General features: G+C 46.7%; 1 protein-coding gene across 8 annotated transcripts in view; it reads right to left on the bottom strand.

Annotated features, from left to right (window-relative positions):
* The window catches only part of HIVEP3 (HIVEP zinc finger 3), a 461,199-nt gene that overhangs the window by 249,784 nt on the left and 198,392 nt on the right, over positions 1 to 13,023 (bottom strand). The window lies entirely within an intron of this gene.

The raw sequence follows: 13,023 nt of genomic DNA, 5'->3' as shown, positions 1-13,023 counted from the left end.
GGTTTCCTTTGGATCAGAAAATAACACACATTAAGTGACCATCCTCTCAGACACACACACAACCAACACATCTACCCCAGGTACTTCAGTCACTCACACACCTTCCCGCTACCTTTCTTCACCCATGTGCAGCAGGCTTTTTCTTTCTCCACTCTGCTGTTTCCACACTCCCTTCTCTCACCCGGCTCCATTTTTCACTCCATTCTTGCACAGGATATTGTTCTCCCTGCCCCAGTCCCTGCACGCTCTCCACTTGGGACATGAACCTAAGAACATTCCAGTGTGGAGCTTCCAGCATGAGTACTGAATTAGACTAAACCCGTTCACCAAGCCCCCACTTTTAGTTCTCATCCTTCACGTTCTGGTATTGGGGTCACTGTTCAATCAGTGGGGTTCAGTAGCGTTTGCTCTGAAGTAATGCCCACAGAACGACAGTGTCACGTAGAGCCAGGCTTTTTATGGGGTGAGGTGTAGGCTGGATATACAGCCCTAATGACCTGAAGCCCAGCTGGACAGGAAGAAGAGGGGCTTGTATAAAGCCAGGGAGAGCAGGAAGGGGCAGTGGAGGCAGAGAGTCGGCAGTCACTCTCAAGGTTGAGAAAAAGGAATAGGAAGAAGCCTAGGAGAAAACAGCAGCAGAGGTGAGACCACATGGACCTTAGCTGCTGATTGTAGCGTCTCAGAAGATGCACGCACACAGCTACGCAAATGCCTCTCCTGAGCTAATCAGCGATAGGAAGCTGGAGTCAGCTGATGGCTGTAGGGAGGAGAACTAGGACAAGGACGGGATTGGCTCCAGAGGTTCAGTTGCAGTCAGTAAGAAGGGAGGTTGTGCAAAAGTTCAGGAGCTGGGGAAGATCCAGTCTTTTCAAACGGGGCCAGAAGGCCAGAGGGTTGTCTTCATCGGCTCACTGCAGTGAACTCCTCCTCGGCATTCTAAGGCGTGTTTATAACCAGGCGATTATTTAGGACAAAGCAGGCTAAATTTTACTAGACATCGTGCACCCCGTCACCAAAATGTACCCATGAAAACAGTCTTCAAACGGCTGCTCAGATCCGTTTAATGCAGATCTAAGGAAAAGACAATATAGTTCCGGGAATAACAGCACCAAGAGGAAGCCTCTGACAGCTGCCATTGTGCAGTGTCAATGAAAGTGCCTTCAGCCAGCCCCTGCGGAAGGGCTATGCTGTCACTGCATACTAAACCTGCCAGGCGGTGTCACATCAGCTGGCTTCGCTCTCCACTACATGCTACTTAGAACAGCTACAGTATTGTTGCATAAATCCGAACTTCCGTCTGTTCTAACCAGTGTCCAGAATCTCCAGAAGGGGAGCTGCCCTGAGGACAGAAATGTGGGTGAAAGCATCTAGGGGGGACAGGTTGCATACAAATGAGAGAAAGAAAGAGGCACAGCGAGAATCTATGGTAGAAATTAAAGACAACCATAAGACTCTTCCCTTATACAACACCTTTTGTTTGAGGGTTTCTAAGCTCTTTATAAAGGTTAATTAATTCTCACAAAAGACCTGTGAGGTGGGCAAGTATCATTATCCTGGTTTTTACAGATGGGGAAACTGAGGCATAGAGTCCAAATGTCACTAAGCCAGAACCAAAAACAGAACCCAGAGTTTTTGAGCCCAGGTCCTATGCTCCCTTTACTGTACTATGCTTCTTCCCAGACCTTTCTGAAAATACACATCGACATGGTCATTCTCCTTGGCCATTTAAACTCATTTTGCTTTTGTATGTGTGAAGGAAGAACGACAAAGCCAATTCTTACTACCAGGGTTTAATGAAAATAGACACCTTAAGGTTTCTTCATAATTCTTCAAGTCATTTTCTCCACTATCCATCCCACTGAAAATAAAACATGATTAAATAACTTACTGGAAATTGAAATCTGACCCCTTATTAATGTTTTTCTTCCACTGTGCACACACATACAAACACAGTACATACGATGTCACTTACAAACATACTCGTTCTGTAGGGCTGCACATAAGCATTGGGATTTTTCACACTTGCTTTAAATATAAAACTAAAGCATTTTTTCTGAAGGAAAAAACTGCACAGAAAGAATAACATCTTATTCAGAACAAAGAAAAACCTGCTGAATTTTGAGGCTTTCAACTGTCTCTTAAGGACAAGCCTTAGTGAATTTAATGGAGATGAAACCAAGAGGGGTCTATAAAAAAAACTTTACCGAGTTTTATAAAAATAACTTTAACAATCCATAGGATTTACTAGAGAATGAGATCCTTTTAATAGGTGTTTTGAACCTGCCTATGGAGTTCCACAATATGGATATATTTCTCTTAAATTCTATAGCCATATCACAAACATTGGAAAAGTTACCATTTTTTATTAAATTCCATAGGACTTCACTGTCCCTTTCACTAAACTAAGTCTACTCACTTTCTTGAGAATTATTTAGTAGGCAATCAAATTTCTATAACCTGCCAACATTCCTTCCCACAATGCCTCTGCCCTTAGAGAGCTAGAAGTGTTTGTAAAAGGCCAGAAAAAGCTCAATGCAAGCAAAGTGTCCCTTATAAGCAGAGAAAAGTGAATTGAATATAGTATGTGTTATCTGAAATTTACATTTCCCCCTCTAGTATAGGAACTGCAGTTTCTGGAAGGCTCAAGATCCAATTTTAATCCATTCCCAAATAAATTGTATTACCTACAATTAATGCTCCAGCCTTCTCCATGTTTTGTTTTCCCTTGGAATCTCAGGATCACACTACTTGCAGGAGAGAATTATGTGGGAAAAAATTCTATTTTCCCAGTGGTTTTAAAGATCCGTATACGTTCGGCTTATGTGGGTAAAGGTCTGTCTTTCTATCGAGGTGATTAAGACCCAACAATCACCAATGTGTGGGAGAGCCTGACAAAAATTACTAACGCAGTGATAGGCACAGATGTCTGAGTCTGCACATGGGCTTAAGAGTTCTGCATGTGTGCAGAGTGTGCAATATCTGAAATGAGACTGCCTGCTAAAACCATCCAGTGCTTCAGCAGCAAGGCGGCATGTTTTCTTATGGTGCTGTACAGTGAGAAAGTGTCTCGCAAATCAACCTTCAAATGTATTTAATAACAACTGAACTTGTACAGACATTTTTAAAGGGCTCTAAGTGAAACCGCACAGTAACAATAACAGTACAGTAAATAAAACTTTATGGTAATCTGGCACCTCCCATCTGATGCTCTGGAAGCAGTTTTACAAACACTAAATAATTTAGCGTCACGGTGCAGCTAGGACACGGGCATTATTAGACGGCCTATACACAGGACTGAACTGAGACAACAGTGAACGGATAAATGATTTGCCAAAGATTAGACACCAAATCAGGGGCAGAAAAGGAAGAGACACAAGGAGCTCTGACTCCCAGTCCCTTCCTCTAACCATCGGACCATACTGCCAACCTAAAGAAGGAACAAAATCCAAGAATACTGGCCCCCTATTGCCAATGCTCCTCACACAGCGGTGCCTCATATATAAAGCACTAAGAAATAAATGTTCTACCAGTCAGATACCTTGGCTCAATTCTGGACTGCACAGAGTATGCTTAGCTCAGTGACATACTCTTCATAACACTGGACTTCCATTAAGGTGTGAAAACTGCAATTTATTTTCTTTTTAATTACTGGTCACAGCAGTTTATAAATATCCTCAATTGTCTTAACCCCTGTGGGATATGGGGAGGAGATGGGGGCCTCAGACATCAAGAATGCAGCCCACTGTCTGACTTACTCTGGAGATGATGCCTACTAATAACCTCCTCCAGCTCTCCATTAGTGTGTGCAAAGAAATGTGTGACCAGCCACCCATTGATACATATTAATACTTTGCACTCTGTACCTCTCAGCTTTCCAAAAAGAAAACAACTAAAAATCTCTCTCAGCCTCTCCCTGCTACAGCTGGCATCACTGTCAGGCTTGTTCGCTAGAAACAGCCAGGCCACCACTCTACCAGGGATTGAAAATATTTAACCTGGAAACATTTCTATCCTCCCCAAACCCCCTGTGTGTGTCTTGTTTTCTTTCACCCTTTCCCTTTTCTCTCCTCCTGGGCAGCAGTCCAGTGAAGAGGACACCAGAGTAAACGTCAGGTGACCTGGGTTATCTTCCCAGCTCTCTCTCTCTCATATGTGACCTTGACTGAGGGCAAGTCTTCACTACCAGCCGGATTGGCAGGCAGTAATTGATCTATCGGGGGTCAATTTAGACGTGATAAAATCGCTCCCCAGTTGCGCTCCCCATTGACTCCGGAACTCCAGCTCGCAATACTGATAGTTGCATATCTTAGGTTGACCCCCTCACTAGTGTAGACCTGGGCTTAGTCACTTCCCCTCTTAGTGTCAGTTTCACCATCTGTGCAATGGAGATACTGACCCTCCTTTGTAAGGCGTTTTGAGATCAATGGATGAAAATCATTATAATGAGTGCTATGTACTGTTATTCGCTTTCACTTCCCCTTCTATTCCTTGATGCAGTTCTCCCCCATTCTTTTTCAAAGACTATGAGTTTGTTTGCGGTGGGATTTTTGCACCAGTGTAGCTACCACACAGAGCACATCCTGGTTGAACGCCCTAACCACTAGGCTACAGAGTCACCCTTTCCTGTTGGAGCTGTTCCATTGTATAAATTATTAACTATTCATTGATCCGAGAGCACGAGGCTGACTCTGGAGCCCAGTGGTCAGAGCATTTAATGGGACACGGAAGACCATGCTCAAGTCTCTGCCTGATTCACATCTCCCAGATCCCAGGTGAGTGCCCTAACATCTCTGAGCTATTGGTTATTCTGGGCTGGGTCTGGCTGATTTTGAGCAGAAATTCTGTCCTGGACCTAAAAAAAAACCTTTCTGACAAAAGTTTTTCCAAAACTAATACATTCCCAGAAAACGCCCAAGTTTTGACAAATCAGCATTTTCCGACAAAAACAGTCGTGAAGAGCTTCCTGACTAGTTCTAATTGATAATAACAATAAAGAGTGGTGTGGCTAACCCTAGGCTACACAGTGAGTCAGTGGCTGAACTAAGATTACACTCAGAAGATTCTTACCCCTCTTGTAACTGATGCATTTAATTACGTGTTTGTGTGCACACATGCAGGCTTTTGCAGCCACAGTTTAGGGAGTACATGGAAAATCTGGCTCCAGGATGATGTTGCTCTATTTTACTTTCTTTACTGCATGAAAAACATTTGGCTGTTACTGAAGAGAGTGAGGCTAGACGCATACATTACAGTGTGTTCCAGAAATAGCTCAATCTGGCTTGCACAATTTTGCAGCTAAAAAGCTTCCTTTTAGCTCAACAGCCTGTCCCTTTCCATGGAGCAGCTCTGCACAAGGCAAACCATGGCTCTGGGTCTGTGGCTTTGGAGGAATCTTTCAGGAAGATTTCATGATTCTGAATGCAGGTGAACCAAGTGCAAGTGGGTTTGATTTCCTGTTGCTAGCTGCCAAGTTTTGTGCACCTGATGTAAATTATTTAATGAGCTAATTTGTACATTGGAAAATAAATTGCACATAGCCACACGCATCAGCTTAAAAATTAAATTATATGGATGTAATGCCATGGAAGGGGTTTGCTTCACAGCCCTGGTGAATGAAGTTTTCTGTTTATTCGACAGGACAGTCCCACAAACTCTGCCCTGACAGCATGCCACAGTCCTGATCGGGGCGAGAGGCTGCCTCTAAGTGTAACAGGGGTAGTTCAGTCTCTATGCCTTCTCTGCAGACTGTACCAAACGATCAGAAGGGTGGTGACGACTTTATACAATGTGGTAGCTAGAACTGAGAACTACTACACTCATCTCGTGTATGGCCCACCAAACGTCTATCAGATGGGAACAGTTTTTAACCTCTGCTGAGCTGGGCTGGTTCAAATCAGTGCCCTACAGATGGAAGGCTCTGTAGCTCCTTAGCTATGTTCCAAGGCATCCAATCCACTTGAGGTAATGGCACAACTGACAGCAGAAGCAGCCAGTTATTCTCTATGTGTACCAGCCCCTTAAGAGTGACAAAGCACACACTTTGCTAGTGAGTTACACAGGTGTTTGTGAAAAAGCACTGGAACACTATTAGGATTCCCAGGTCTATTCCTATCTCTGATAGCATAGGGCAGTCTCATGGTTAGACCAGTAGGTACGTATAGGAGAGCCAAGCCCACAGATTTGGAACATTCATTATTCTGCGCGTACGACATTAGACTGTTGTCACACTAGGTCCTGAGTTCTAGTCCCAGCTCTGCCTGAAGTGACCTTCTGCAATAGGGTGGCCAACTTTCTCATTGCAGAAAACTGAACACCCTTATCCCACTCCTTCTCTGAGGCCCAGCCCCCTGCTCACTGTCCCCCACCCTCACCCACTCACTCATTTTCACTGGGCTGGGGCAGGTGGTTGGTGTGCAGGAGGGGATGTGGCCTCTGGCTGGGAGTGCGGGCTCTGGGGTGGGGCTGGGGATGAGGGGTTTGGGATGTGGGAGAGGGCTCCGGGCTGAGGGAAGGGGTTGGGGTGTGGGAGGGGGTTTGGGCCCTGGGTGGGAAGGGGCTCAGGGCTGGGGTAGGGGGCTGGGTTGCGGGACAGGGTGCAGGCTCAGGACTGGGGCAGGGGGGTTGGGGTGCAGGCTCCGAGCAATGCTCACCTCAGGTGGCTCCTGGAAGCAGCCAGCGTGTCCCTACAGTCCCTAGGCAGAGGGACCAGGGGCTCTGCAGGCTGCCCTCGCCAGCAAGCGCCGTCCCTGCAGCTCCTATTGGCCATGGTTCCCGGCCAATGGGAGCTGCAGTGCTGGTACTCGGGACAGGAGCAGTGCACGGAGCCTCTCAAGCTGCTCCTTCGCCTAGGGGCTGCAGGGACATGCTGGCTGCTTCTGGGAACTGCGCTGAGCTAGGGCAGGCAGGAAGCCTGCCTTAGCCCCGCTAACTGGACTTTTAACAGCACTGACCAGAGCCGCCACAGTCCCTTTTCGACCAGGTGTTCTAGCTGAAAACTGGACACCTAGCAACCCTATTCTTCAACCTTGCCATTACTTTACTTGTAATGAACCAGAGGGGAATGATAGATACCTACCTGCTGGCTGGTGATGATACGTGGCCTTGGTCACTACCAAGGGTCATGAGCTGCATAGAAATATTAAGAACCCTGAGTAGAAGAGATGAAACCAGCGCTATGGCCTCCTGGCACTAGGCACAGCACCTTCCCCTAGGCCAAAGCATCTCCCTCTCAAATACATTCACGGAGATACAAAAAAGTATGACAGGACTGCCAAACACATCAACCCTCTGTGAAACACATGATGCTCAGCAGGTCTGCCGCTGTCAATTCTAACACCTCCACCCCTCAGAAACAGAAACTTGGAAATTTCCCTCTTTGGAAAGAGTGGTGTAATCAGAGCCCCTCTGTTTGCTGCAAGAGAAGGGAGGGAAAGATACAGTGGGAACAGGAGTTCAACCTACAACAGCAACCAAACGCTGCTGGTTAGCAATCACACGGCAGGTACCTTCACCAAAGCCACACTAATCTTTACAGCTAGAAGGCAAGACTTCTTCCTGCTGAGATCCCCCCCCCCACTCCCTCTCCCCACCCTCTTTTCAGATGGTATAAGATTGTTTTCCTGCAGGCTACAACATTCAATCCTTTAAGCGCCGCCTGTTCTCTTACAAGACTTTGTATCAAACAGGCTTATGGACTGCAGGTCGCTGGAGTCTTTGTCTGTGATTTATAATTTATCACCTTCTGGTGAGGTCATAGGTTTTTTCTGGTGCTGTGGTTAACTCTGATGTTTCCGGGCTGACAAAAAAATGGGCACATAGGAGGAAAAACAAGCAACAACAACATTTAACATTTCAGCCACTGTGCAATCTTCACCGCAGTGTCAAGTCAGAGCTGAATGGGTCCCTTCAGGCATCAAAACAACAGCTGGAGCCCCACCGCCCCTCTCCCCAGAGGGGCTTACAGCTCCTCCCTGTATAATGAACCCAGACATCATGCCTAGCATACTAGACCTGGAACCTTTTGCAGAAGGGATTGAAAACAGCTGGTTGCCTCCTGGACAGCAGCACCACTTTGCTGCTTCCCGACCTGAGAAACTGACTGCTCCATTTTAAAAAGCATTGGACAGTTGCTATAGCAACAAAGGTTTCTATATATACTTGATAGACTCAAAACCAGGTTGTCACAGGCAACGGGAGTCAGCGTTGCATGGAAACTAAACTTTTCTGGTAGTCCAGCATTGTCTGGGCTGTAGGCAGCCAGAAGTGATGGGGATGGGAGCCTGATGTTTCACTGCAGGTCAGACAGGTCCTGGCTGCCTGAAGGCTCGGAACCCTCACACAGCTGATACAGCTTCTTTAGAGGAGGAGAATTTTCTTCATCCTGTTTGCTTTCTTCTCCCCACAGGCTACCACAGCACCTTGCCCCACGCAGGTAATACAAGCCTGTGGCTCCCTCCCAAACAGATGGCTGTATGCAAGGTCCAAAAATAATCTAACCCACCAGCCTACGAGCTTTCCGTCTGCTATGTTGACTGGCAGACCCTCCAGGGACCACCCCTGGAAGCAGATCGTTAAGACGTGAGCAGGAGACTGAGTTTTTGATCAGTTGGTTTGAGTGACTAGTTTGGTGAAAGTCATTTAGCCGGTCCCAGTCAGGCAGGAATGCACAGTGACAGCAAGACTGGTATCTGCATACAGAGGCTAGGCTGGGTAGTCAGTTTGGTTCCCAGCCCTGGCAACTTATAAGATTTGCTACCCCTATATTATGCCACTTCTGCAAAATGGCTGCCATACTGTGCCTCTGTTCATCCCTCTTCCAAGCTCGCAGGGAGGAGCACGGAGGGAATGAGGTGGAGCAGAACAACTCAGCACCACTGTTGAAATACAGAGCAAGATCACAGGAAATCAGATCATTGTAGTGCCTCTCGTGAAAGATACCAAGGCTGCTAGACACACACACACACACACTCTCTCTCTCTCTCTCTCTCTCTCTCTCTCTCTCTCTCTCTCTCTCTCTCTCTCTCTCTCTCTGTGGTTCTCTGCCTCCATAGCTCCCAGACTAACCCAGCCTGTCCTGGGGTCCCTGGGAACAGAATGCCAAAAACAAGGCAGGGTGGGGTTAACCTCCTTCTCCCTTCGCACAGACCTGCTTGCCTGAGGTAAAATCTCTCAGATGCTTCTCCCGGGATAGTACAGCTCCATGTCAATCACTATGCAGGGCTGTAACATAAAAGCCAAGATTATGTACTAGAAATATATGGACAAACTAGTGGAAGATGAGGGCACAGCACCAAATAACCAGGGGACTGGAGGGAGTGATGTCAGAGGGAAGATTACAAAAGCTAAATACGTATGTAAGCAGAGTCAGGATGAGCTCTACTCTGACATCTGATGGTGAATTCTGGCGAGTGTGGAAAAGAATTTCAGAGGCTGATCGTGTTTGCATAGGCACACCCACTCCGCCTAGCATAGCCCACGGCAGCCTAAAATGGTTACTTTCACAGCTCTGGGATCCCCAATTTCTTTGTTTTTGGGGCAGGAGGAATAAAGTGTTGTCACCCTGATTAAGTAAATAAGGAACTACGAAACTGTTTTATGATAAAGGGTTTCACTATCAAATAAATAGCACTTGCTAGACAAGGGACATGGGTTCCAAAACCCAGTGAATTGAGAAATGCTGGGGACAGGAATCTGTATCTGGTGGTGTAGGTGCCTTGTGTGAGCCAGAGGCACCAGTTTCACCTACTCCTCTCTTCACTGTGGAATATCAGAGTTGGTTTTTGATTCCCTTAAGAATCTAGATACAGGTTACTGAGCTGACCTCACTATGGGCTAATGGTACACTAGCACTGGGGCTCCCCTACTGTGAGCTGAAATCACTAAAGAGCTGGCATTGTTGAGCTGAGAGCACTGAGTACTGTGCTAACTAGTGGGGGAGCCTGAAGCTATACTGCGGAGAAGAGCAGCTGGCAGAGCGGAGCAGCTGTGGGATGGGTGGAGCGGCCCAAGGAGCAAGCGGAGCTGAGCAGTTTGCAGGGACGGCTGGTGGAGCAGAGCAGCTGGCGGAGCAGTTTGTGAGGACGGCTGGAGGAGCAGAGTGGAGTGGCTGGTAGAATGGAACAGTTCGTGGAGAAGGCGGAAGCAGAACCCTACGGAGAAGCAGGGCAGTTGGCCCCGGACCATGTAAGATGCCCCTTTCTAGCCAGGCTGGTGGGGGGGAAGGACCTCTGCAGATAGACTCTCGAACTCTGGGGCTGCACTGACCCGGGACAGAGACTTTTGGATTGTGGGACTTTGGGGACTGTGGGTGATCTTTGGGTTGCTGGACTCTAGGGACATTTGGGGTATTGGACTTTGGAGTCTTGGGATGATTTGGGGGTTGCTGGACTCAAGAGCCCAGGGAAAAGGACACGGCCCAATTTCCTGGGGTGGGTCTTTGCTCATGATTTGGTCTATGAACTCTAGTTGAGGTGTTTTCCCAATGTAATGCTTGTTGTTTATCTCATGTAATTAAACCTTTTCTGCTACACCAAGACTCTGTGCTTGCGAGAGGGGAAGTATTGCCTCTTTGAGGTGCCCAGGGGTGTGTGTAAGGTTTTCCCAGGTCACTGGGTGGGGGCTCGAGCTGGTTTAGCATTACGTTGTAGGGAAGGGACCCCTATGTATTGAACCCAGCCCTTGCTGCTATCAATTCAGCCTGGCAGAAGGGTTACACATAGATTTTGGCTAAGCAAAAAGGGGGTGAGAGGGACCTACAAATAACTGAAGGGAGTAAGTGCCAGGAATAATTTAGGGGTGTAACTGAGTTCGGGGGTAACATTAAAAAGGAGGAAATTGAGGCTGAATATTAGGAAAACCTTCTGCCAGTGAGATCTTTGACCCTGTAGAATAGTCTCCGAGGGGAAGTGGTGGAAGGCCCATAAGTACAGTTAACACTAAACTGCACAAAGCATGAGAAAACACAGCGTTGGGAACACATGCGAACCGGCCTTAGGGACACAGACTAGATCTAATCTAATATGCCTCCTCCATTTTTAATTTCTGAGTCTCTGATCTCCTTTTCAGAGCAGACTCCTTTATGCCAAAGCTGATTTTCCATTCGGATTAATGTCTAGATGGTACTAAATGTGTACCACCAGTGCCAGAATATAAAAAAATGAGTAAGTGCAGATTCAAATCCTCCTTCCCCCACTAATCAATCAGTTTCTCTCCCCTTTTCTTTACAATGTCTCTTTCAATTGGACTGAATGTTTAACCAGGGGTTCTCAAACTGGGAGTCATGACCAGGGGGTTGTGAGGTTATTACCTGGGGGGTTGCAAGCTGTCAGCCTCCACCCCAAACCCTGTTTCACCTCCAGCATTTATAATAGTGTTGAATAGAAAAAAAGTGTTTATAATTGATAGGGGGGGTGTCGCACTCAGAGGCTTGCTGTGGGAAAGGGGTCACCACTACAAAAGTTTGAGAACCACTGTTTAAGACAGTGTGTGCATTGTATTTTTGTATGATGGTACATTACAAGCCAGATCCTTGCCATAACTCCACTGAAGTCAATGGAGTGAAAAGCTGTTTTACACCAACTCAGGATTTGGCCCTATATTATAATATTTTCTTATAATTTCTTTTTGCTACTTTCTGAGTGAATTTAGTGTTGCTGGAAGGTGCTGCATTGAAAGCCCTGGCGACTAGGTGAATCCACCCCCGTGTAGAGTGGCAACAGAAGTCCTATGGACCACACGAGGTCCACTTAAGCCCACAAATAGGATTTAAATGTGACTTAGGAGGTGTATGGGGCCTCTGGAAAGGGATGACTATCACACTCAGACTCCAACAGCCGTGCCTCAGCCCTGCTCTACTGGAACTATCCCTATGGCTGGGAGCGAAGCTCAGACTGACCATGGTCCATACACTGCTTGGCCTGTCTGCTGAGCCTGCCGACAAGGGGCCCAACCAATATCGACTGTGGCAGCTTCTGTGATGTGGACAGCTGCCCACTCACCCATTTCACATAGACTGTCAAACAATCATTCGAGGGAAACAAGTTTTTGTTACTTCTAGCCAGGAATGGTTCTGAACTGGTGGCCCAGAGTTGACAGATTCTGTATCTGTTACCTGTCCCCGACTCAGCCATTCCTCTCCCCACAAACTCATTCTTTTAAATATTAAGTTAAATATTTCATTGGCAAAGCATCACTAATGTAATGTGTGTTGTGCAGAATGCATCTCTAGGTGCATGAAGTGGTGTCTGAAGGAAGCTACTTAAATTTACACACACACACACACACACACACACACACTGCGTCAAAGCTTTAGTTCATAGCTTCAGAGAAGCTCAGCTCAAGAGATGTTGCATTATTGACAAGCTGCTCTGAGGCTGGGAGTTGGTGGTTGAGGAGGAATAGCAGAGGGTAAGAGAGAGGATGGGACACGGTGCACACCTGTCATCACTAGTTTACAGGTGGTAATTAGTGGTGCACAGCTGGGCTGTCGAGCTTCCTGCTTTTGGCTGAGGTAATGGACAAGGGGCAGGAAACAGTGGTGGGTCAGAAAGTGCAGCAGCCCTGCTTATAGTTAGATTTACATCATGGTTTATGCCTGGCTATTCTGGGAGGCACCGTGGGTGACAGGAGAAGGGCAAAGATGACAATTTTTATTTTTGCCTAAAACCTCGTTTTTGAAAGGCTTATTCTTGTCCTCTCATGAATATAAATTGAGAGACGATAAATGGATTCGGCAGCCTCCCAGATTACACCCTGAAACCTCTTAGACCCTATCTGCTATAGTAAGATCTAACCCATAATGCATACTTTTCCTTAGGAACCAGCCTGGCCATTGCACACATTTGGGTAACTTCTGCAACCCATAAAGTGCCAGAAAATGACAACATTTCTGAAGCTACATTTAGGGAGCTGTCTGCACAAATGGATAGATGTTTCCAGTGACCACTTTCCTCCCTGGACAGTGCAGACATAATAACAGTAAAATGCATTAACATGTACCCATAAAATAAGATTCCTCCAGTCTCA

This window comes from Gopherus evgoodei, chromosome 20 (genome assembly GCF_007399415.2).
Source record: "Gopherus evgoodei ecotype Sinaloan lineage chromosome 20, rGopEvg1_v1.p, whole genome shotgun sequence".
Classification (NCBI taxonomy): Eukaryota; Metazoa; Chordata; order Testudines; family Testudinidae; genus Gopherus; species Gopherus evgoodei.
Note: the sequence above shows the minus strand (reverse complement) of the source record. Positions and strands in the feature narration are given on the sequence as shown.